Source organism: Canis aureus, chromosome 26 (genome assembly GCF_053574225.1).
Source record: "Canis aureus isolate CA01 chromosome 26, VMU_Caureus_v.1.0, whole genome shotgun sequence".
In the NCBI taxonomy this organism is placed as follows: domain Eukaryota; kingdom Metazoa; phylum Chordata; class Mammalia; order Carnivora; family Canidae; genus Canis; species Canis aureus.
Window position 1 is genome coordinate 17,366,747 of NC_135636.1, and position 26,832 is coordinate 17,393,578.

The window sequence follows — 26,832 nt, forward strand, 5'->3', positions numbered from 1 at the left end:
TACTCAATCACCAGTATCACAGTCCATCAGAGAAGTGAGGTCACAGGGCAAACAGCTACCCCCAAAACTGGAGACAGATACAGAAAATTACAATTTATCAGAGGAGAAACCCACAATCAGAAGCCATGGCAGAAATAAGTGCCAAGTTGGGAGAACTGGAAGTGTAATTAATGAATTGCTGTCTGCTCAATATGGAAAAGTCTGAGAATTAAAAACTCCAGGGGGACCGAGTCATAGGGGAAGTCATACTTCTGTGAGTTTTAACCCTCATCCCACTTCAGAGCCCTACTAGGTAGTTACACTGAATATCAAAGAAAACTCCTCTTGTGTTCCCAACAGGGTGAGGGGGAAAAGGAACCATGTGGAAATGGTTCTTCTTAACAAAGCTTGCCCTCAGGAGAAATTATTTTACCAATGCCTGTTAACCTCAAAAATAAAACTGCCAGTTATTCTACTAGCAAATGGGCTTATTTGGGAAGAGTGGAGAATTGCATTCTGGGACACGCAAGCTATACACCAAAACTAGGCAAAAAAAGACAGGCAAGGCTGCAGAACAAAGCAAAAGAAGGGTCTTTTATAAAATAAGAAGGGGAAAGTTGTAAAGGTTGTGATAACAAAAAGTCCATTGGAGGGCAGCCCGGATGGCTCAACGGTTTAGCACTGCCTTCAGCCCAGGGCCTGATCCTGGAGACCTCGGATCGAGTCCCATGTCAGGCTCCCTGCGTGGAGCCTGCTTCTCCCTCTGCCTGTGTCTCTGCCTCTCTCTTTCTCTCTCTCTCTCTCCTCGATCTCTCTCTCTCTCTCTCTCTCCCTATGTCTCTCATGAATGAATAAATAAATAAAAATCTTAAAAAAAAAAAATCCATTGGAATAAACTCAAGAGTTCATAGTGGCTTTTCATTGGCTGAATTGTGACAGCTCTCATTGGCTGGGCTGTTGCCAGGGCAGGAAAAGAACCTTTCTTCCTACTGCTAGGATAGTAAAGTAGCAGCGAAAGTAGAATTGACTTGGAAAGTACATCTCTAACTGTTGGATCCACGATTGACAAACTGTAGCAGAGTGGGAGAGCTCCCTCTTCTGACCTCCTGACTCCCTAAACAAGGTTTCTTTTTATTAATTTTCAACTATTTTATCAAACCTGCTAGAATTTTATCAGAGCCAAACCTACCTGAGTGAAGGGAAAAGCTCCAGCCCCATCTAGCCTTCCAGGTGGAGAAAGGGAAATACACACCTCCAGCTCCCTCCAGCTGTCCTATTTCACCTAAAGGGGAAAAAAACTTGGAGGCGTCCAAGATATCTTTCAGTAGATGAGTCAATAAATAGTAGTATATCCAGACAATTGAATATTGTTCAGTGCTAAAAAGAAATGACCTTTAAGCCATGAACAGATACAGAGGAAACTTAAATGAATTCCACTAAGTGAAAAAAGCCAACCTGAAAAGACTATATACCATATGATTCCAACTGTATGACTTTTTGGAAAAGGCACAACTATGGAGAAATGAAAAGATTAGTGGTTCCTAGAGATTGGGGGGAAGGAGGGATAAATAGGCAAAGTACGGTGGGTTTTGGAGCAGTGAAACTTCTTGGTACAATACTGCACCAGTAGATACATGTTATTATATATTTGTCAACATGTATTTAAAAAAGAATGTTTTAAAATTTTAATTAAGGCAAAATTACAAATTTATAAAGTTGGGGTGAGCAGTTACAAGGATATTAAACCATTTGCTTAATTTTGAAGTTTTCATATAGCTTTACTGAGTATAATCTAATAATTATCTTGGGCTATGTCAGAGACTGCACAATGGGCATATTTATTAAACCTCCCTGACAGTCTTGGTTCACTAGAAACAGAGAAATGTGCCACATTTTACTTTTTGTCAGTGTATCAGATATATCTATGAGTATGGAGTGGGTGATTTCATTGCTAAGGAATTAAATATTCCCTGAAATTAAGAAAAATGCATCTGTGTCCACAAATTCCTAACATTTGATATCAGTAGTGCTTAAAGTATTATCAAATCTGCTATTATACATCTCTTTACTCTTATTAAAAATTGTTTTGGGCTGCAAGAAATGAATAAGTATATGTGAAATAAGTATGAATCTATTTTATGATTATATAAGCAACTTGAAAAATCTCAAGTTACTCTTCAAAATTAAAGAACTTCTTAAAACTAAAACAAAAATTTCTATCAGTTTTTCAAGATAAACTATCAACCATTCTTATTTATTTTACTTATGAATTTACTATGCATGAACATCTTATTAAATTAGGCTACTCTTACATGATGGTGAAGTATAACGGAAAATTTTATCTTTATATTTATGACACATGAAACCAAAGTCTTTACAACACAGATGAATTCAAGTTCTTGTTTAAATATTCTTTTTTGCTCTTTATTGAACATTGTAAGAAATATTTTCATCATTTTTATTATAAATTAAATCTTGATTATCTGCATGGATGAATCTCTCTTCTCATATTTGAATCCTTTCTGGTTTATTTTCATTGTAATCCATTGATGTAAATATTGGGACTCTTCTGTGGAAACAATTTCAAAATGTCAAATTAGATATAAAGCACTTGCTGTTGGTTTTCTGACCCATGATTCTTACTTAGAACCAGATTTTCTCCTCATTCATCCAATGAAGAGCTATTGATTACTTACCATGTCCAACCATTGTACACATACTTGTCTATCTAGTTCCATTCTTCCATTCACTTATTCATGACCTGACACCATAGCAAGTGCAAAAAGACATTGTCCTTGTTCTGATTAAGCTTGAAGTCTGAAAATCATCCACATAAGGGTAAATGTAATTTGAGCTATGTAGCAGAATGATATAAGAGTGTAATGTGAGGGGCACCTGGGTGGCTCAGTCAGTTAAGCATTTGCCTTCAGCTCAGGTCATGATACCAGGAGTCCTGAGATCCAGTCCTGCATTGGGCTACCTGCTCATCAGGGAGTGTCCTCCCTCTGCCCTTATCCCTGCTTGTGCTCACTCTCTTTCTCTCTCTCTCTAATAAATAAATAAAATCTTTTTTAAAAAAGGAGCAAAATGGCAATCAGGAGGATCTTGCCTAAGAAAAATATGATTGCAATGAGATCTTAAGGAGAAGTAGAGTCATTAGGATGAGAAAGAAATGAAATGATTCTAGGCAGGAAGATTAGCATATACAAAGGCCCTGTGGCTGGCGGGAACATAACATATTTCAAAAATTGAAAGGTCAATGTGGCCAAAGCTTAGAAGTAAGGGCAAATGTCATGGAAGATGACTCTGAAGATATGTGGGGCCATACCTTGCCCAACTTTGTAAGCCATGGGACTTACAAAGCTCTTAAATGAAGAGCTTGGAATTGATCCTAAAAACAATGAAAATCATGACATTGTTTTGAGGTAGGAAAGCAGCAAAGGGAAAAGTACTGAGGTTGATGAGAAAAAGTAGTTAGGAACTTATTTACCAGAATGGTGAAGAAATCATGGCAGATGTAGGTGGCAATATAGATGAGAGACACAGATGGACTCAAAATTTCAGCATATAAACTCAGCAGAATTTGTGATGATTTAGATAATCATAAATGGACAGTTGGATAGTTAGAGATAACTCCCTGCTTTTAGTTTACCCATCTTGATGACTGGTAGAGGACAGGATTTGTAAAAGGAATAGTACATTATGTTTTGAACATAATGAGTCTAAATTGGTTTTCTTGCTAACCAAGTGAAGAGAGTAAGGAGGCAATTAGATATACAGGTCTGGAACTCAGAGGATGGCTTTAGGGTAGAAATACAAATATATGAGTCATTTGCATATAGGTAGTTACTGAAGCTATTCATTTACTGATTATTCGATCATCATACATTCATTTATTTATTTTTAAAGATTTATTTATTTATTTTAGAGAGAGAGAAGCAGATTCCCCTCTGAGCACAGAGCCTGATACAGGGCTGAATCCCATGACCTTGAGTTGAAATCAAGAGTTGGACACTCAACCGACTGAGCACCCAGGCAAGCCTTTCACCACACATTTATTACACTCCTACTATGTGTCAGGCACTGTTCTAGGTTCTAAGGATTCAGATGAATTTTAAAACCAGCTCGACAAGTTCCATGAAAATCCTTTGGAATTTTAGTTAGGATTTCATTATTTGCACATAATTGACACCTATGTAATATTTAAGCTGCTCAACCTGAAATCCTATTAAATTAAAGAACTAGTAAAGATATTTTTTTAAAGATTTTATTTATCTACTTGAGAGAGAGAGAGAGAGAGAGCTGAAGGGGAGGTAGAGGGAGAGGGAGAAGCAGACTCCCCCCTGAGTAGGAAGCCCGACATCCCATACAGGGCTCCATCCCAGGACCCTGAGATTGTGAGCTGAGCTGAAGGCAGACACTTGACTGACTGAGCCTCCCAAGCACCCCTGTTCCTATGTACTTTATACATTTTTTTGTTGCTGTGAACAGAATATTTATGCCGTACTTCTCAATTGATTATGACTGACCTATAGAAAGAACATTGGTTTTTGTAGGTTGAAAATTTATTCAAATTCTTTACTAAACTCCCTACTAGTTCTAATAAGTCAGTTATTAGAGTTAATAAGTCAGAATCTCTGGGACTTTGAAGCTAAACAGTTGTATTATGAGCAAATAATAACATTTTTGTTCCTTCTTTCCTTTTTTGATCTCACTACATTGGCTAGTAAGAGGGATAGTTAGCACTTCTTTTAGTTTCTTTTGTGTTACAGATCTGTACCTTTCCTAGTCGATATGAAACATATCTTTTGATATAGAATCAAGGAATATATATCCTATGGTAATGTCCCAAATGATGAATTTATATTGAAAATGAGTAATATATAAAATAATTTAATGTATAGGCTCTCTTGTCATTGCTATAAAATTTCAAAACATTAAGTTTTACTGTTTAAATGGATTTTCCAAAAAAACTACTGAGACAACATGGACTTGGCAATTCCCAATAAGAAAGATCTTTTTGGTTTTCCATTTGAGATCTACATCCTAAAATATATCAAGCAAGCTTAGAAAATAGCAGGGATAACCAAGCCAAATTGGAGCATATGTCTGAAAGGCTACAAAAGCACTAGTCTTGCACAGTTAATGATGACCCTGTAACATGTGCTGTGAATAGAATTTTGCTTCCTGTTAATAATAGCTTGCCATCTAAATAGCATAATGTAAAGTATAATGAGCACTACCCTTAAGATAAATATTGCTTTTATTTTCAATGAAGTGGAAACTACTGCCTTTATCTTTGTTTTATATTTCCAATTGCTACAAAAATAAATTTGCCTAAAGGTATGTCAAACAGACATTGTACAGCTCTGAATTCATGATATGGTCTACTAGGCTGATCAATGAAGAGCACAGCTATCATTATTAATCTGCAAAACATTTGATTGACCTAGGACTGTCATACCTGCCTGACAAACTGCATAATTTTTATGGACATTTAATCCCAAAATGAATAGAACTATGATGATTTTGGCATGCAACTCTATATGAGAACAAATCATTTACTCCTAGAAAAATGTTTGTTTTTTTTTTAAGTAGTCTAAATGCCCAGCTCAGAGGCCAATACAGGGCCTGAACTCACAACACCAAAACCAAGACCTGAGCCAAGATCAAGTTGAGTAAGACACTTAAATGACTGAGCCACCCAGGTACCCCTAGAAAAATACACTTTATAAGGAGGAAAATATTTAGACCAAATGGTCCCTTACCAATATTTTCAGTTAAAATATATTCTGATTTTCAATTGTGAAATGATTGAGACAATTCTCTGACCTCAACTAAACCACAGAGAAAGTAGCCTTTGTTTTGCTGAATTATAATACTCTCCTGTTACCAAGAATTTTAGAAGTCCTAACACTACCCACCCCCATGTCACTTCAAACATTTTAAACATGTATGAAGGATTGAAAATTTTAGATGATACTTCAATTAAATCATTCTGTAGAGTTTTATTCCTAATTGCAAAGGAAAAAATTATGTAAGAAATCTCAATTATGATTTTCTCTGGGTAATAGAATTAAGGATGGCCTATCAACTTTTCTGTTTTTTTTTTTTAAATCATTTATGGTGAGTGTATATTACTTTCTTTTCTTTTTTTTTTTTTTTTTTACTTTCTTAATAATAATAATGAACTAGTATTTTTTAGAAGTTGAATCAAGGCAATAGGGAATATGTTTTCTAGAGTAAAGCTTCCCAAGGCTAGAAATTTTGTATATGTTGCTAAATTAGAAACAATCTTGCACTCAGCGCACCTGGACAGCTCAGTCCATTAAGCTGCTGATTCTTAATTTGGGTTCCAGGTCATGATTTCAGGGTCATGGAATTGAGCCCCACATTAAGCTCCATACTGGGAGTGGAGCCTGCTTGGGATTCTCTCTCCCACTGACCCCCACCCTCAAAAAGAAACAAAAGCAAAAAACCCCCAAAACGTCCTGTGTTGAATAAACATAAATTTAAAAAAAAAAATCTTGTGCTCAAATCTTGAACTCCCGAGGTCTCTCTGGCGCTGCCTGCTCCCAATCCCCATAGGACAAAACTTGACCACTCAGAAATAGGAGATAGGAGGGAACAGTAAAATAACTCTGCTATTAGAATTTTTTTTTAAGATTTTATTTATTTATTTATTTATTTATTTATTTATTTATTTATTTATTTATTTGATTGTTTGTTTGAGAGAGAGAGAGTGTATGCACATGAGCAGCTGGGTGGTGGAGGAGGGAGCAGAGGGAGAAGCAGACTCCCCACTGAGCAGGAATCCCATGGCCCCGCACAGGGCTGGATCCCAGGACCCTGATATCATAATGTGAGCTGAAGGAAGACACTTAACTGATTAAGCCACCCAGGTGCCCCACTTCTTTTTTTTTTTTTTTTTTAAGATTTTATTTATTTATTCATGATAGTCACACAGAGAGAAAGAGAGAGGCAGAGACACAGGCAGAGGGAGAGGCAGGCCTCATGCAGGGAGCCCGACGTGGGATTCGATCCCGGGTCTCCAGGATCACGCCCTGGGCCAAAGGCAGGCGCTAAACCACTGCGCCACCCAGGGATCCCCAGGTGCCCCACTTCTTATAGAATTTTTATCAAGTGTTTCCAAAGCAGTTGTCAGTCTTTATGCTGCAAAAAGTAATAAAAGGAAACTTAACTAAAGTGGACTCAGGGTGATAGAATAAGAGGCTAGTGTGGGGGGGGCCTTACTGCTCAATGACAATTACAGGAAGATTAGTCAATTATAGACCCATGACAGAAGAATCTAAACAGAAAAGAATTGCCATTTATAGGTTCCAACAGGGAAAGATACACCCTATATCTCCTACAAGAAATAGACCACCCCTAGAACTCAGCCCATGACAAACTATCATCACCCTGAACTCCTCCTGCTTCTCTCCAATGGACTTTTATTCAAAACCACCTCTCCCAACTTCCTCCTTCCTCTTCATAAAATAATGGTCCCCTGTTTTATTTGCTGGACTTGCCTATGGTTTTGTTGAAGCTTGCTTGTCTGGATTGCAATTCTCTGTTACTCCCTAATAAATCCATCTTTTGCTGGTAAAAGAACTAGTAGTTTTATTTTGAAAGTTAACAATGCCCTGACCAGCAGGAAGTGCCTACTCTGGTCTGCCACCTCTTTACCTGCATTTGGACTGGTTGGCTGCAGCAATGATCAAACCATGCTGCCTCCCTGGGCTTATTTCCTTCTCTGTACTACTCTGTGCCTCTGCACACACCCACATACACTCCTCTTCCTAGATCATGGAGAGTAAGCCCATTACATGAATGCTGCGGCCCAGACTCACTGCATTCATTTCTTTCATTCAGAAATCATTATACCTACTGCATGCTAGACAGTTGAACAAGGTACAGGTGAGAAAGGCACAAAGACAGTGACAGCCCTCAAATGGCACTAGTCAGGTGAAGGTGTGGTGTACGTGTGTGTACCAGCTTCGAGGAGAAAGGAAATGAGACTGTATTCTGTCTGAGAAAAGGAGGCAGTCAATGCAGAGAATGCCATTCGGGCTGAGCCTCGGAGGCGAACAGACAATTGCGGTGCCAACTTCAGACAAAGCATGTAGTGGAAATGGCTTCTCATGGTACATCCGTCACACTGGGTGTGTATTTCTAAGAACCCAGGAGTTCTAACACAATAGCTACATAGATTTCAAGGGCAAGGTAGGGCAGGGTAGGGAAGTAGGAAAAGGAAGAAAATGGAAAAATACATGAAAAAAATGGTAGAGGAAACAAAGATAAGATAAATAGGGAAAAGCCCCAAGAAGAGAAAGAAACATTTTTTTATTACCTTCCCTGGTCATAAAATCCAAAGACATAATTCAGGGTTGTGAATCTTTTTATATCTTTCTAGATTGCCCCAAAGTAGTGAGTAGAAGAATTAAATAGCCATCCCACTTTTTAAAAGATTTTATTTATTTGAGTGAGAGAGAGAGCAAGAGAGCACAAGCAGGGGGAGTGGCAGCGGGAGAGGGAGAAGGAGGCTCCCCACTGAGTAGGAAGCCCTACTTGAGGCTCAATCCCAGGACCCCAGGATCATGACCTGAGCCAAAGGCAGCGACTTAACCAATTGAACCACCGAGGCACCCCTTAGGTAGGCATCCTGACCACTAGCCTGGCACACTATAAAGTGGTGGCTCTCAAGCTTTGACTGGCCTAAGAATCGCCAGGAGAACTTGGTACAGGTTCTCTGGGCCCAACCTTCAAAGATTCTGATACAGAAAGTCTGAGGTGGGACATAAGGTTCTGCATTTCTCCTGCTGGCCCATAAGTTACACTTTGAGGAATAAGGGTACAAAGAAATATCTGCTAAAATATGGAAGTCGGGTCTAGATAGGAACACCTCCTAGTATGGGGGATGTTTTCTCAAAGCCTAAGCTCATAGAACAGTGCTGTTGTTAAGAGCATGGATCTGATGCTAAACAAATTGCAGTCCCAGTTCTCCCAGTTCTAATAGTTAGAGACACTGGACAAATTACTTAACTCTCTGTGCCTCAGTCTCCTTGCCTATAAAATGGAAATAATCATAGCTGCTTTATGAAGGGCTGTGAGGATTCAGTGAAATAATGTTTGTAATGTACTTAGTGCAATGTCGACCAGATAGTAAATATTTGCTGACAGAGCCACTTACTAATGGGACAGCATAAAATCCCATTTCATAGTGGTCTTCTGGTAGGACATAGAATTTAATAGAAATATTGGTATCTCACCTCTATGAAGAAACTACATCTGAATAATAGTAACTGTAAATCCGAATAGAATTATAACGCCAAAGTCAACTTGTTAAACTGTAGTGTCACAGTCTGTTTCTTCAACAAATAATGGCAGAGAAAGAACATAGAGGGGGTGAGGAGCCTACTGATTAAAAGACGCTTAAGAGATACATTATGGGCCCTGACTAGATCCTGAATCAAAAAACTAGCCAGAAAAAAATTACAAACAATAAGAAAAATTATAGTGCTATTTGATACTAAAGAATTTTTGTCAATTTATTTTTGATATATTTCTAAGTCTTGAAAAGATGTGTGTGCATGTCTCTACTGAAGCCTTTACAGATGTAATATGATGTCTGGGATTTGTTTTAAAATTATCTAGTGAGGGGAAAGAGGCATTAGGTGGAGTGTAAATGGAACAATACAAATCTTACACTGGTAAATGTTGAAAATGTGTGATGAGTACATGAAGGCTCATTATACTATAATTCTCTGTATATGTTTAAAAAATAAAATACTTTGCTATCACAATAGAGCAGTAACAATTTATATAAGTCCTAACAATTCCATATTAGAAATGCTTTTATTTCTCTTAAATTATTGAATGTCATGTTAATACTTCCACATTTCTGGCAATATCTTGACATGAAAATATTTATGCAGCCTACATTTAAATTTCTGCCTCTAACTGCTCTTATAATGTATGAAGTTCAAAATAACATTTCTGGTCACCTTGGACCACTAGAAATAATATTGAAAAGTGGAGTTATGATGGGGAAATCTTGAAAAGGTCTTGAAATGATTAGGCTCTGATGTGAACAGAATTTAACTTGATTTTGCACCTATTGATTAGAGAATCAAAATGTGAAAAGCAATTTTAGAAAAGGCTCAGTCTGAGAACATTTGCACTCTGAAATGTCATCAAGAATCATTATTCATTAAAAAAAGAATCATTATTCATTTTACTAAAGAATTGGCCTCAGCCTTACTTTAGAGAGTTGCTTCCACTTGAGCATGTAAAATAAATAACTCAAATTTGATTAATTCTATCAGTTTTAAGAACATACCCATTAGATAGAATAACTGTGACTACATTCTGAGCCACAATCTTCTAAAAGTTTGGATAGTATTTTTGTTTTGTTGTACACTTTATTGAACTATAACATACACTGTGGAAAGTGCACATAGATATACAATTAGTGAATTCTCACAAGTTGCGCATACACTTGCAACTACCACCCCGATCAAAAATCAGGACATTTTTCTTTGTGTCCCCAATCCAATCATTACCTACTCCCAAGAGAACCCACTCTTCTGATTGCTAACAAATCAATTCATTTTGCTTGTTTGTGTGTGTGTGTGTGTGTGTGTGTGTGCTTTATATAAATGGAATCATACGGTCAGTGAGGACTCTATCTAGCTTCTTTCACTTCTCATTATGTTTGGGGGATTCATCCACGTTTTGTGAAGTTGTAGTAAGTATTTCATTCCCATTGCTTTTTTTTTAATATTTTATTTATTTATTTGATGGCAGGGGGAGAGTGTGTGTGTGGGAGAGAAACAAGCAGGGGGAGAAGCAGGTTCCCCACTGAGCAGGCAGCCAGACATGGGGCTCCATCCCAGGACCCTGGGATCATGACCTGAGCTGAAAGTAGATGCTTAAACAACTGAGTCACCCACCCAGGCGCCCCTGCTATTTTTGTATTGTATTGTCTAAGTAAACTACGACTTATATATTCATTCTTCTGTTGAGGGGTATTTGAGTTATTTCCAGTATTTGGCTATTATGAATAGTGCAACTGAGAACACTCTTGTACGTGTCATTTGGTGAACATATATACATATTTTTGTTGGGAATATAACTTGGAATGGAACTAATGGAGCATGTGTGCTTATAGTCAGCATTAGCAGATAAAACCAGAGTGGCTCACAACGATCAGTGTGAGAGTTCTAGTTGTTCCACATCCTACCCAACATTTAATATTTTCTGTCTTTTTAATTTTAGCCTTCCTGCCGTATTTTGATTTGTCTGTAGTTTTAATTTGCATATCACTCATGGCTAATGAGTGAAATGTTTATTGGCCATTTAAGTGTTGTCTTTTGTAAGGTGACTGTTCAGACCTGTTGCCTAATTTCTATCAGATTGCCATCTTTTTTCTTATTGATTTGTAGGAGTTCTTTATATATTCTAGATAAAAGTCTTTCTGTAGGATATATATATTATAAATATTCTATGAGTTGTGTTTTAACTCCCTTCATGGTGCTTTATGATGAACAGAAGTTTGTAATTTTTACATAGCCTAATTAAAATTGTTTCCATCATGAGTATCTTTTTTTTTTAATTTTTATTTATTTATGATAGTCCCACAGAGAGAGAGAGAGAGAGAGGCAGAGACACAGGCAGAGGGAGAAGCAGGCTCCATGCTCCGGGAGCCTGACGTGGGATTCGATCCCAGGTCTCCAGGATCGCGCCCTGGGCCAAAGGCAGGCGCCAAACCGCTGCGCCACCCAGGGATCCCCTCATCATGAGTGTCTTGTACTGTTTTAAAATAAATCTTTGCCTACCAGAGTTATTAAGTTGGTTAATTTTTTTTAAAGATTTAGTTATTCACAAGACACTGAGAGAGGGGGGGGGCAGAGACACAGGCAGAGGGAGAAGCAGGCTCCCTGCAGGGAGACCGATGCAGAACTCAATCCTGTGACCCTGGGATCATGCCCTGAGCTGAAGGCAGATGCTCAACCACTGAGCCACCCAGGCATCCATTTAATGTTTTTTTTATTATTCATTTATTACCCTTTAATGTTTTTCTAAGCTTAATGATTTTACCTTTTATAATAAGATCTACAATCCATTTGGAATTGATTTTTGTGTAATAAGTTGTTTAGGGGTCAAATTACATATATATGTCTCCCAAGTATCTTGCTACCTCATGCCTCAAACAAATTGACACATAAAACTACTGCACAGAGCCCAGTGGGGGTTCCTGTTTGATGAACACGTGACGTGTGTGTGTGGGGGTTAACATGCCTAGATTCCATGAGGAAAGAGCATTGAGGCTCTGCCTTATCTCCTAACTTTGCTGTATGCCTTTTTATTGGTCAGACCCATATTCTTTATAATAAAACTATGATTGTAAGTATAAAACTTTCCTGAGTTGTGATAACTCTAGCAAATCATGAAACCTGATGGGGTCATGGGACCCCTGAATTTGGAACCAGCTCTTTAGAAGGGCAGATATCCTGGGGACCCTATTTGTGGTTAGCATCTGAAGTGGGGGCAACCTGTAGGGTCTGCATTAATTCTGGGTAGTTATATCAGAATGGAATTTCAGGACACCTAGTTGGTGTCACAGAATTGGTGTCAGTCACACCTTGTGACATTTTTTTTTTTCAGTTACTAAATTATTTTGTGTTTGTTTTTTTAAGAAATGTTTTATTTATTCATTCATGAGAGACACACACACAGAGGCAGAAGCACAGGGAGAAGCAGGCTCCCCACAGGGAGCCTGATGCGGGACTTGATCCCAAGACCCTGGGATCACGATCTGAGCCAAAGGCAGATGCTCAACCACTGAGCCACCCGGTGCCCCCCAAATTGTTTATATTCACATTATTCTCATTTGTTTTACAGGAGAATTTTGCATATATGGTGCCCACTCTGCATGCTGTGGAAGCTTATGGGTATCACAAAATGCTCACAGAGCTCTCTATTTTGATCTCCAGAGCTCTCTCCTTTCTATTTGCTCCTTAATGCCAAAACACCCAGTGAGCACTTGCAATTTCCACTCTAGAGGATTTCCTATTATGTCTTAAGTTTTAAAGATCATGAAGGCTTGGACAGCACTTTTTTCTGACAGGTCAGAGTGTTCTGCTCTGATGGAGATAATTATAGCACCATCTCTAACAACCTCAGCCCTTGGATCTTTTTTCTTTTTTACCTAGTTTTCTACCAGGTTTTCTGTCTTTAGTTTATTTCATCCAGTATGATGGCTTTAAATACCATCTATATATTCCAAACCTGACATCTCCTCTGAACTCCAGATTCTCCATTCAATTGCCTAGTCAACATTTCCACTTACACATCTAATATTCCTCTCAAACTTAACACATACAAAAGTAAATTCAATGTTTTCCCCAAAGCCTACACCAACCTTCTAGTTGCCTGGGTGTGATTCTTGACTCTCTTTCATACTCCATGTCTAATACATCAACAAATTCTAATGGTTCTATTAATAGATTTATTCCAAATTCACTAATTTCCTCTACCCTCACTGCCACCAGTAGGTTCTACTCATCATTATTTCTTGATTAAATTATTACACTAGCCTCCTAATTGGTCTCCTTGCCCAAATGCCCCATGCCCCCACATAGTGTATTCTCAACACAGAGGGCAAAGAGATTATATTAAAAATAAGTTAAGAAAAAATAACTTAGATCATGTCACTTCTCAGCGTGAATTGTCCAATGGCATTCTTGCCAAGCCATTCAGAATAAAAGCCATAATTCTTATTAGTAAAACTTAAAGGTCCTACATGACCTGGTTTGACTTCCTTTCTGACTTCATTTCCCAACTTCACCTCTTATTCACTCTTTTACAATCAAGATGGTCTCTCCTTTCTATTCCTCTCACATACTAGGCACACTCCCACCTCAGGGCTATTTACTAACTATTGTCTTTGCTGGGAATGCCACATCCCACAATCTATGGCTCATTTCTCACTTAATTCAAGTCACTTCTCAAAATTCTGCTTTGAGTAGCACTTGGGTGCTTCAGCAGTTGAGCGTCTGCCTTCAGCTCAGGGTGTGGTCCCAGAGTACTAGGATCGAGTCCCACACTGGGCTCCCCTCAAGGAGCCTGTTTCTCCCTCTACCTATGTCTCTGCCTCTCTCTCTGTGTCTCTCATGGATAAATAAATAAATTTTTTTAAAAAAAATTCTGCTTTGAGTTAGACTTTCACTGGCAACCTTATTTAAAATTTCAACCCTCCTCATCTCCAGATATTCATATTCTTGCTGCTTGATTTTTCTTCTTAGCTTGTATAACCATATAACTGTACTGTGTATTTTACTTATTCAAGACCCAACCAGGAACCAAATTAAATACCTTAAAAGCAATTTAAGAGTTTGGGAAAGGGGAATATTCATAATATCCAGGAAAAACTTCATAGCACAGGATGATTTGAACTCACTTTTGAAAAAGCAGATAGAATTTGAGTAGTTAGTGAGGAGAAAGGAGAGCATTCTATGTGAGGAAAAAAAAAGGACGAGCTATTTTTTAGAGATTTGAGTTGCAAAAGTCTGATCTCTTAAGTAAGTAGGGCATTGTAGTACTTTTTTGGGTGTCTCCTTGAACACAAATACTTTTTCATCTCTGTTTTCTCAAAATTTATCCCAGTACCTGGCATAGAATAGAAATTCAGCAAATATTGGGTGGATTATAGGATGAATAAATGTATGAATGGGTGAATCAAAAGATAGATGAGAAAGTCAATGATACAAACTCACAAACCCGGGACCCCTGGGTGGCGCAGCGGTTTAGCGCCTGCCTTTGGCCCAGGGCGCGATCCTGGAGACCCGGGATCGAACCCCACATCGGGCTCCCGGTGCATGGAGCCTGCTTCTCCCTCTGCCTCTCTCTCTCTCTCTCTCTCTGACTATCATAAATAAATAAAAATTAAAAAAAAAAAAACAAAAAAAAACAAACTCACAAACCCAGCTACTTTCTGTTTAAACTACATTGGATTCTGATGCATTATAATCATAAAGATAATTCCTCACCCAGTGGATCAAAAGACTTTGTTAGTTTTGACCTACATATGAAAGAATCTTTTTCAAAAGACTTATTATTGTAAAACACACATTATGTTAAATTTACCATCTTAATCATTTTTTTAAAGATTTATTTATTTATTTGAGAGAGTAAGCATGAGTGGGAGGGGCTGAAGGAGAGGAAGAGAGGATCTCATGCAGACTCGGCACTAAGTGCAGAGCCTGATGGGGGCACTAAGCACAGAGCCTGATCTCAGGGTCATGAGATCATAACTTGAGCCAAAACCAAAAGTCAGCACATCCAGTTGGTGTCACAGAATTGCAGAACATTCTGACTTGTCAGAAAGAAGAGCTGTCCAAGCCTTCATGATCTTAACTGACTGTGCCACAGAGGCACCCCACCATCTTAACCATTTTTAAGTGTGTGGTTTAATAGAGTTAAAGATTTTCACATTGCTGTGCAATCTGGAACTTTTTCATCTTGCAATACTGAAATGCTATACCCATTTAATACTGATTACCCATCTCCCTCCCCTCAATCCTGGTAACCCCCTTTGTGCTTTCTGTTTCTATGATTTTGACTATTTTATATAGTTTGTATGAGTGAAATATTTGTCCTAAAAAGAAATTATAAGAAATTTTAACTTCCCTTTATGCTACTTTGACAGTAGTCACTGGAAAACATACTACCTTGGAAGCTAGAGTTCCCTGTTGTGCAATTCAAAACGAGATTGAGAAATAAAAGCTGATGATTAATTTCTTGGTTTGATCTTTACATGTATTCAGTAGAGAAAAAAGATAATTATTATTATATAAATGAGGCAAGTCAAAAATATATTTTAGTTCTAAGTCACTCATTTCTAACCCCCTCCTTTTAATATCTCTGAAATAAATATGTCTGATAATCAATAGTATTTTTGCATTGTCAGTTTAATTCGCAGTATTTCTTTATTCCTGGTGGCTTTTTTTTTTAAAGTAGGCTCTTTACCCAATGTGTAGCCCAATGCAGGGCTTGAAGTCATGACTTTGCGATCAAGACCTGAGCTGAGATCAAGAATTAGATGCTCAACTGACTGAGTCACCCAGGCATCGTTCCTAGTGGCACTTTTTATTGGCAAATTTATGAGCATTGGTGCCTTTGAGCTATGAAATAAGATAAATGATTAACTCAAAATCTCACACCCAGTCCATGACCATGACAGAGCTGGGACTGGCACTAAGGTTTCCTGAGTTTTAAAGTAATCTTTTAATGGCTAGGAAACATTTCCACTTAAAAAAAAAAAGGAGCCCTTCCCAAATTGTTTTTATGCCATACCTTATGACTTTAAGGGAACTCTCATTTACCTGTAGATGCCTGTTAAAAGGCAAGGCATTATGAATTTTAGAGACACTGCCTTATGACAAGTTTCTTGCAGCTAGGACCTCACCTCATGTTGCCAGATATAGCAGATCGCAATATAGGAATGTCTCATATATTGCATGGGATACCCTTATACTACAGAGTAACTTATTGTTTATCTTAAACTCAAATTTGACCGGGGATCCTATATTTAATCTGTCAATCCTAACCTCCCCTAATACTTGGAAGAAGGGCTATCGATGGGTTGGTTTTGACTTTTTGCAAGATTCTCAGTGAGAGGGCTGGGCAGGGAGGTGTGAGATATTCTAGTTAACCAAGAATAGAAACCCTCTGTACAATATCTGACCCAGAATCATAGGAGTTCCCTTGATTTAGCTCTTAAGATTCATGTGAGAAGTGTAGCAAATACTCTTCTTGGCTCAATGCCAAATGACCTAGTGTTAAAATAAATATTGGGCTGAAGCCAAATGTCACCACCTTATAATGAACTTCTAGGGCAAACTGTTTCCTTTAAAAACTTTCAGGCTAAATGGAATTAAATAGCAAAATAAAAATAAATATGATTTTTAAATGTTATTTTCTTTAGAGTCACAAATGATAATGACCTAATAGTACTGCAAAGACTATAAATATGATTTGTATGTAATCTCTAATATCCTGCCTTCCATTCTTTTTTTTTTTTTTTAAAGATTTATTTATTTAGAGAGAGTGCGGGAGAGGCAGAGACACAGGCAGAGGGAGAAGCAGGCATCATACAGAGAGCCCGACGTGGGACTCAATCCAAGGTCTCTAGGATCACACCCCGGGCTGCAGGCGGCGCTAAACCGCTGTGCCACCGGGGCTGCCCCCTGCCTTCCATTCTTATTTAAAACTGTACAAACACTTGGTGGCTTAAAAAGATAGTGTGTTGGGGCACCTAGGTGGCTCAGTTGGTTAAGTGTCTGCCACTTAAGGATGTATGGTTTTCCTAAAGTTATCTGCAGAAGTATTCTTGCTTAATATTTGTATTGCTGATCTATTTCCTTATTGATTAAATTATATGAAAGTTTTTAATCAATGATCTTTATACAGAAAATTGATAGCGTTCACAATTATTAATTATAGTAGTATTTTACCCTTTTTTAAAAAGAAGATTGTATTTATTTATTTATTTGAGAGAGAGAGAGAGAGAGAGAGAGAATGAGGAGAGGAGTAGAGGGAGAGGGACAAGCAGACTCCATGCTGAACATGGAGCCCAATGTGGGCTCAGTCCACAACCCTGAGGTCATGACCTGAGCCAAAACCAAGAGTTAGATGCTTTAACCAACTGAACTACCCACTTACCCCACCATATTATTTTTATAGTAATAAATACATATTTATGCTTCAGCTGATAAAATTTTAACATGTAAAGCTCACAAATAGATTTTCATTTCACATTATATCTAGATGCATACCTCTTATTTGAAAATGAATATTCAGGGATCCCTGGGTGGCGCAGTGGTTTGGCGCCTGCCTTTGGCCCAGGGCGCGATCCTGGAGACCCGGGATCGAATTCCACGTCAGGCTCCCGGTGCATGGAGCCTGCTTCTCCCTCTGCCTGTGTCTCTGCCTCTCTCTCTCTCTCTCTCTGTGACTATCATAAATAAATAAAAAAAAAATTAAAAAAAAAAAAGAAAATGAATATTCAGATGTTAACAATTAATTTTAAAAAATAGATATATCTGTTTTATTTAACTGTTTTTTAAACTCTGAGTGTGATCCTAGACCAGCAGGATCACCTGGGAGGAATACACAAGATTTCAGGCCCGCCCTAGACCTAAGGAATCAGAATTTCAGAGTCAGAATTAACAAGCCCTCCAGATAATTTGAATATACACTGAAGTTTGAAAAACTGGCCTTGAAAAGAGTCTTCTGGCCATTGGCTGGAAATGCAAGCTCTTGGGTTCATTACAGACCTAGGGAATTTGAATATGTATCTTTTTAAAAAACTAAGATTATTTATTTATTTGAGAGAGAGAGAACACAGCAAGGGGGAAGAACAGAGGGAGGGAGAGAAGCAGATTCCCCACTGAGCAGGGGACTCAGTGTGGGGTGGGACTCAGCTCCACACAGTGTGAGGCTCATTGGGAGCAGGCCTCCATGCAGGGCTCAAGGTAGGGCTGGCCCCCACAACCCTGAAATCGTGATCTGAGCCGAAGACAAACACTTAACCAACTGAGCCACCCAGGCACCTCTGAATATGCATCTTAACAAGATGCCTTAGTGATTTGTGTCCTAGAAGTTACCAAAACTGAATGCTGCATTTCATCATCACTGTCTAATCAGCTGATACTGATGAAGAACCAAGGACTCAGAGTGGTCCCTGTGCCTCAGAATGACAACTAGACATGATTCAGGACTTCTCTCATCAGTATAATATGTTGATTATTTCAGCCAGTGGTGAGCAGAGATCAATCTCATTCCATTTCATCCACAATATTCCTTTTCAATCTTTAATTAGCATAACTATTCCCCCAAACCTCTCCTAGCCTTTACCCCTGGTTTTGTTACATGACAATAGCTAACTGATATAATGTCTTCCAATTTGTTTAGAGGTTTCTGCTAAAGACTGATTCTCAGCCCTGGCTGTATATTCAAATCACCTGGTAGCTTTAAAAATTCTGATAATCGGACAGCCTGGGTGGCTCAGTGGTTTAGCACTGCCTTCAGCCCAGGGTGTGGTTCTGGAGACATGGGATTGAGTCCCATGTCAGGCTCGCTGCATGGAATGGACCCTGCTTCTCCCTTTGCCTGTGTCTGTGCCTCTCTCTCTCTCTGTCTCTCATGAATAAATAAATAAAATATTAAAAAAAAATTTTTTTTAATTCTGATAACCAAGTGTCCCTCCAGCAATTTGAATCTTTGGGGCTGGGATCCAGGCATTAATATTTTTTAAGAGCTGTCCAGAGGATGATTCCAATATGCAGCCAAGATCTAATGGGAGAACCAATGATCTAAAGTCTGGCTTAATTATCACACCTCCTCTATACAACTCAGCCTATGTAGCCATACTTGACGCTCATGGTCTTGGAAGTTTAAGCAAATGAAACACAGAAGGCTTCTTAGTTTGGGAAGTCTCATAATCTATGTCACATTGTAGAGTCTTCTAAGCAAGAGGCAAATGGACTCTACCAAAACCATCACTCTAAAAACTCTATCAATTGTGAACTCTATACTAAATGCACTTTAGGAATTGAGTTCTTTATCACAGGCTTCAGACACATCAAAGTTGGCATATCGAAAGTTTGCCCTACTACTCATGTTTCGGGATCCCTGGGTGGTGCAGCGGGTTAGCGCCTGCCTTTGGCCCAGGGCGCAATCCTGGAGACCCGGGATTGAATCCCACATCGGGCTCTCGGTGCATGGAGCCTGCTTCTCCCTCTGCCTGTGTTCTGCCTCTCTCTCTCTCTCTCTCTGTGTGACTATCATAAATAAATAAAAATAAAAAAAAATACTCATGTTTCATTTTCTCTTCTTCCTAATCTGATGACTCCTCTTAAATGTGGTGAGATACATTCCCCATCTACCCCCTTATTTTACCAGTAGGAAAAAGACATGATATGTGAGAGTGTGAGTCCTATAGGCAGTTTGGGATTGACTTTTAAGTTGGAACTCCAGGTTAAATATTGGTTCTCTCCACCTAACATGGTCTTTTGGGAGAAAATATCCATTTTTAACAACTCTTCTGGTCATAAGCCTGTTGTTTAAATTTAATCTAAATCCCTTTAGCAGCTGAACGGTTCATCTCTACTTTTGAAGAGAAATTCTTGATTACAGCTCCACAAACCCAGATGTGCTTTGGAATCTGAAATTCGTGGAGTGTAGAAAGGTAATGCAGTGCATATGTGGCAAATCATATCACATCTCCAAGGAGTTCTAAAGCAGCATCCTGTAACAAACACATTTAAATCCCTGCAAATGAAACACAAAAATTCACAGCAAGCGAAATGAATAGACCTTATAAACAGTCTCATGTGAGTAATTTAAGAGAAATTTTAGTTTTCAGAACTTTTTCGATTTGGGCATTATGGGTAAGAGATTGCAGAATGCAAGTTGCTGCAAAAAAATAAATAAATAAAAAAGAGTGAACTTCAATTGGGAAATGCTGAAGCGGAAAAATATGAAAAACAGCAGTGATGTCCACTTGAAAAGCTTGTTTAACAGATTTCTTCCCACAAACAACCCAAATTTGGAATTGAAAATTGTCTGTGGCCAGGTTCAGAGTCCCAACCAGGAGACATTGCAATAAAAAGGTACTGATGTGAATTGGGCGATGGGTTTTAGGGAAAGATAGAACAAGAGAAATAATAACAAGCCTCCAGAGTGCCCAGAAATGGCATCTTGTATGTGGGCTAATTATTTTCAATGATGATTCATCCCCCAAGCAGTTCACAGCTGGCTCCCTTTTAGTTCTCCATTTTAAAATTCATCTACATCAATGTAGTTAGTGGTGGGTGGTTCAGGATGTCTTGGCCCACCCTCAGACAGACCCATTGTTCTTGTAGCTTTTTAGAAATCTAATGGCTTCTTTTCAGATCTTCTGATTTTGTATCCAAAATGCTCAGGTCTTCTCTGCTCCTTGAATGTTTTCTCTTGGCAGGGACAAGAAAGGCATCCCTAGGGTACCCTTTGATTATTGACTTGGCTTTTGCTCAAGGAGCATCACAGGTTAGTGCAAAGAAGATGGAAAGTAGGAGGCTGTAGCCCTCCTTTCAGAAACCATATGCTGCTTTTCTTTCTCAGCATATTCCTGAAAATTTCTTTCTGGCATCATCTTTTAAAGAATGGATCTAAGCTGAGAAGTGTCAGATCAAAGACAGGTTAAAAATTCAGAAGCAAATCATTTTTTCCTCTCAAACACTTCACTGAATATAATAACCAAGCACTTCAGAAGTATAAAGTCACTTTTAAGATAATCTCAGGGTTTTTTGTAATGTAAATTTTGTCAATGCATAGTGTCCCTACAGAAAGTGCACATATCATAAGTGAATAGATAGATAAGTGAACTTATCACAAAGTTTACATACTTTGTAGTCTGTGTCCTGCTAAGAAATACAACATGACTAGCACTACGAGGCCCTTCTTATGGTTCCTAAGTTGTTTCCAGATTTTGGCTATTGTGAACAATACTATAACATCTGAGGGCAGATATCTTTTTGAGATTACGTTTTCATTTCCTTTGGGTATATATCCAGAAGTAGGATTGCTAGATCATTTGATAGTTTTATTTTTAATTTTTTTAGGAACCAGCTATTGTTTTCCATTGTGGCTACACCAATTTACATTTGCAGAAATAGCCCCATTTTAGAGATGAGGAACCAGAGGCATAAACAGTCCTTGAAAATGCAAATTTAAAGAAAGACTGACAAAATAAATAAATAAAATAAAATAAAGAAAGAAAGACTGACAGTAGAGCACACCTTTAAAATCGTTATGCTGGGGATCCCTGGGTGACTCAGCGGTTTGGTGCCTGCCTTCGGCCCAAGGCGTAATCCTGGAGTCCTGGGATCAAGTCCCACATCGGGTTCCCTGCATGGAGCCTGCTTCTCCCTCTGCCTGTGTCTCTGCGTGTGTGTGTGTGTGTGTGTGTGTGTGTGTGTGTGTGTCTCTCATGAATAAATAAATAAAATCTTTAAAAAAAATCATTATGCTGTGTGACCTCCAACCTATTTAATAAGACTTTAATTTATGTGTACATTTTTATGACCTTACCTTGGCATAAATAAATGATAGAGAGCCCACCAAGTAAATAAGTTTAATAATAAATTTGGCATCTGGTCTTTAGAGTATTGACCTTTGGATATTTTGCTGGGAAATGATTAAACAAGGAAGAACGTGACAACGGAGAATTGGTTTTGTCCTCAGGAAAGGTGGGTGGGTAAGCAGATGAATAAATGAGCTGAAAAGTTTAACTTTATTTCAGGCTTATGCTTCCAGAGAACAGACTCCCAACTTTTTGTTTTCTGAAATCCCACCACCTTTTTGTGTTCCAGGAAATGCCTTATTGCAAAGAACCACTCCCCTTCCCAAAATAACTTAGATCTGGCTGTCCATTCTTTGTTAGGACTCTCATCAGATTTGTAGATGACCCTCTTGTGACAGGCCATAGACTTTTTTCTCCTTTTGCTTGAACTTGCTGAAAGGCCATATGCAGATCTTCCACTTTCTGTTCTTTGCCTTATGAATGGTTAGCTGAGATTAGAACTATTTGTCCCTTTCTGAATCTACCTAGACACAGAAATAAACATTTTCTGTTCAGCTAAGACATCATCTGATTGCAAAGTATTCCAACTATAAATCATTCTGCCTATAATTATTTACTCCTCCCTATAAAAGGGTAAGGCAAATTAGTAGATATTGTATAGTATTCTCCCTATTTTATCGCCTAAATAAAATCTATCTTTTTAGTTGTTTGGTTTTTATCCTGGCCAGAGTTCATGGTTTCATATCTTTATGACTAAGGGTTGGTGGTCATTTGGCAAAGATAAACCTTGCCTTATACTTCTGGGCTTTGTAATATCAAGAGAAAGAAATGACTGTTCTTTTGAAGCCTGAAGGAATATCTTCTCCTCAATTTACTGTCATCTTGCCCTAGGTTTGGTAACTATAATAAGCAACCATCTTCCCAAAGGCTCTCTGGGGCTCAGGACATCACTCCAGCATCAGCCTATATTAAGTCTATCCTTAGCAGGCTCAGCAGCCTCTGAGCTTCCTGTTAAGGTGCTGAAAATGTTTGAAAAGTGTGGGAATACTTAAAGTAGAAATCCTCTAGATAACTAACTGTATATGGGATTGCAGAATTCATCTGATGAGCACTGGAAGGCTTTGAGAAAAGATATATAATGTAGATATTCTTTCAACATTTGCATTTCATTTAATGCCATTTTGCTCCTTTAGAAGCCTGTTTAACCTCTGAATACAAAAGGTGTTATGGAAGAGATATGTATTTATTCAATTTCATTTGTCACAAAGAATAAAAAGCAACCATTTTCCTGTACTTTGCTAAAAGGCATGCTTTCTATAAAATTATAGAACAGAACAAAGTTTCCATTTACTCTTCCATTTTTTTGTATTATATTGTATTATCAATACAATCTTGAGATTAATAAACCCCACCTGAGCATCCTTTACAATGCATCTGTGTTTTGGGTTCAATGTTAAATGATTATGGACTAGAGATAAATAAAGAAGTACTGATTAACAAAATAGTTTTTGGTTTGGATTTTTAGTTTTTTTATTTAATTTTATTTTTAAAAAATATTTTATTTATTTATTCATGTCACAGAGAGAGACAGAGGCAGAGACATAGGCAGAGGGAGAAGCAGGCTCCATGCAGGGAGTCTGACGTGGGACTCGATTCTGGGACTCCAGGATCACGCCCGGAGCTGAAGGCAGATGGTCAACTGCTGAGCCACCCAGGGATCCCTGGTTTGGATTTTTAAATCCTGACAACTAAATGCTATTTGGTGGTCTTTTCATAGAATGTGTAAAGTATATGTAATTAACACAAATTAGTTTCAGGTTCTTTTAAAATCAAGATTTAAAGCATCAGCAGAAATGGACATACAAAAATGTATTAATTACTGTATCTTCAAAATTATGCCACACTATTACTAGAATTCTTTTTTTCTTTAAGTTTTATTTACTTAAGTAATCTCTACATCCAACACAGGGCTCGAACTCACAACTCTGAAATCAAGAGTCACATGCTCTTCCAACTGAGCCAGCCAGGCACCCCATTATTAGAATTTTTATAACCAGAAGGGTCCATATATTAATGTTTGTGGTTATAGAAATTTTTATTCTGCATATAGACTATGCAGAAAGATCACCTGCTAACTTCTGAAGCACTTTCACTGCCCACCAGCAAGTTGTTTTCATTGAAATATCAAGATTTACTTTCATATCAATATTCTCTGGTTTGTCTCTAGAGAATAATTAGGAAGAACCAACACCACTGAAGGTAATTAAAAAGTTGGAATAGATTTCAGAGGTAGCAAGAAACAACATGAAAAAAAAAAGTGTAACCCTCTATGCACTATAGCAACAAAGGCTGGATTTCGAGCCCAAGTCAACAGAACTATTTTTGTAGTATAAATGTACAGCTAGGTTGAAGTTACCTTAGTGTTTTCACAAAATAATTTATTTACTCTGAATCAATGCATAGCATCTCAAAAGCATTGTCCATTATTTTTTCTAAATTAATTATAAACTGAGTTAATCTAAGGTCAAAATAGCAGCACATTCTATTTTTTTCCCAGCTTAAAATTTTTTTTAAAGATTTTATTTATTCATTTGAGAGGCAGAGACAGAGCATGAACAAGAGTAGGGGTAATGGGAGAGGGAGAAGAAGCTTCCCTGTTGAGCAGGGAACCCGATGTGGGGCTCCATTCCAGGACCCTGAGACCATGACCTGAGCTGAAGGCAGGTGCTTAACCCGCTTAAACCAACTGAGCCACCCAGGCGCCCTTATTTTTTTCCAGCCTTATTGTGGTATAATTAACATATAACATGCATGAGTTTAAGATGTACAACCTGATAATGTGATACACATATACCTTGTGTCTAATTACCACAATAAGGTTAGTTAACACATGTATAATTTCACATACTTATTTGTGTGTATGTGTGTGCACGTGTGTGTAATGGTAAGAATATTTAAGAGCTACTTTCATAGAAATTTTCAAGTATAAAATACAGCAGTGTTAACTATAGTCACCATGTTACACATTAGATACCTAGAATGTATTCATCTTATCACTGGAAGTTTGCCCACTTTGACCAACATCTTCCCATTTCCCTCCAACTTCTAAGTGCTGGCAACCACCATTCTACTCTGTGTCTATGAGTTCAGCTTTCTTAGATTCCACATATAAGTGAGATCATACAGTGTTTGTCTTCCTCTTATTTCACTTAGCATAATGTCTTCAAGGTTCACCCACATTGTTACAAATGGCAGGATTTCCATCTTTTTTGTCTGAATAGCATTCCATTTTATTTATATAGATAGGTCTATAACATATAAGATGTATATTATAATTATTATGATATAATAATACATATCATATTTTTAAAAATATTTTTAAAGATTTATTTATTTATTATTTATGATAGACAGAGAGAGAGAGAGAGAGAGAGGCAGAGACACAGGAGGAGGGAGAAGCAGGCTCCATGCTGGGAACCCGACGTGGGACTCGATCCCGGGACTCCAGGATCGTGCCCTGGGCCAAAGGCAGGCGCTAAACCGCTGAGCCACCCAGGGATCCCCTTAAAAATATTTTTTATTCACTTGAGAGGGACAGAGAAAATTAGAGCATGAGCAGGGAGGAGGGCCAGAAAGAGAGAGAAGCAGACTCCCCACTGAGCAGGGTGCCCGATGCAGGGCTCGATCCCTGGCCCCTGGGATCATGACCAGAGCCAAAGGCAGACACCCGTGACTGAACCACCAAGCACACCATCATATTTTCTTTATCCATTCATCTGTCAACAGGCACTTAGGTTGTTTCCATGTCTTAGTTATTGTGAATAATGCTGCTGGAACATAGGGGTGCATATATCTCTGAATTATTTCAATTTATTCAGCTATATATCCAGAAGTGGGATGCTGGATCATATGGTAGTTTAATTTTTAACTTTTTGAGGAACCTCCATACTGTTTTCCATAGTGGCTATACCAATTAACATTCTCATCAACAGTGCACAACGGTTCTCTTTTTTGTACATTCTTGCCATCATTTGTTACTCTTGTCTTTTTGATAATAGCCATTCTACCAAGTGTGAATATCAATACAGTTTTGATTTGCATTTTCCTGATCATTAGTGATGTTGAACATCTTTTCATATACCTGTTGGCCATTTGTATGTCTTCTTTGGAAAAATGACTATTCCGTTCTTCCACCCATTTTAATTTTTTTATTCTTTTAAATTATTTTTGGGTGGTTTATAAAGCTTGTTTAATATCAATGAAACTTTTTTTTTTTCAAAACTAGTATTAATGAAAGAATAAAGAGTAGTAAAGTTCTTCCTTATCTACAAAAGCTCCCTGGAACATTAAAGATCTTAGCCACAGCCACCTAATACAAAACACTACGAAAAAGCAGAACCAACCATTTGTTCTTAGCTTTTTCCCATCTTGGAGCATGCAAAAGTAAGATTGTCTTTCTTGACAATATTATTCTATATCTATGATTTTAAATTTTATTTTTGTTGTAACTCACATTTGTTCTTTAAACAACTATCTATGCAGGAGAAAGGTGACTAGACCACTGACAATACTGGTTTCTCTGTAGCCACTGGAACAAAGGCAGAGTTCAGACTGGGCCTCTGAGGTAAGACTCCTGACCCAGACCGACCCCCTTCCACTGAGGTCCTAATCACAAAAATGACACTGTTTTGGTAACAGGTTCCCGGACAGTCTCTTGACCTATT

At 38.1% G+C, this 26,832-nt stretch overlaps 1 long non-coding RNA gene across 1 annotated transcript in view; it reads left to right on the top strand.

Moving 5' to 3' along the window:
* The first annotated feature begins 855 nt into the window (after positions 1 to 855).
* The window catches only part of LOC144297954 (uncharacterized), a 122,714-nt gene continuing 96,737 nt past the window's right edge, over positions 856 to 26,832 (top strand). Inside the window, exon 1 of the long non-coding RNA XR_013364910.1 lies at positions 856 to 1,102. This is a non-coding gene — a long non-coding RNA (uncharacterized LOC144297954). The remainder of the gene's footprint in view (positions 1,103 to 26,832) is intronic.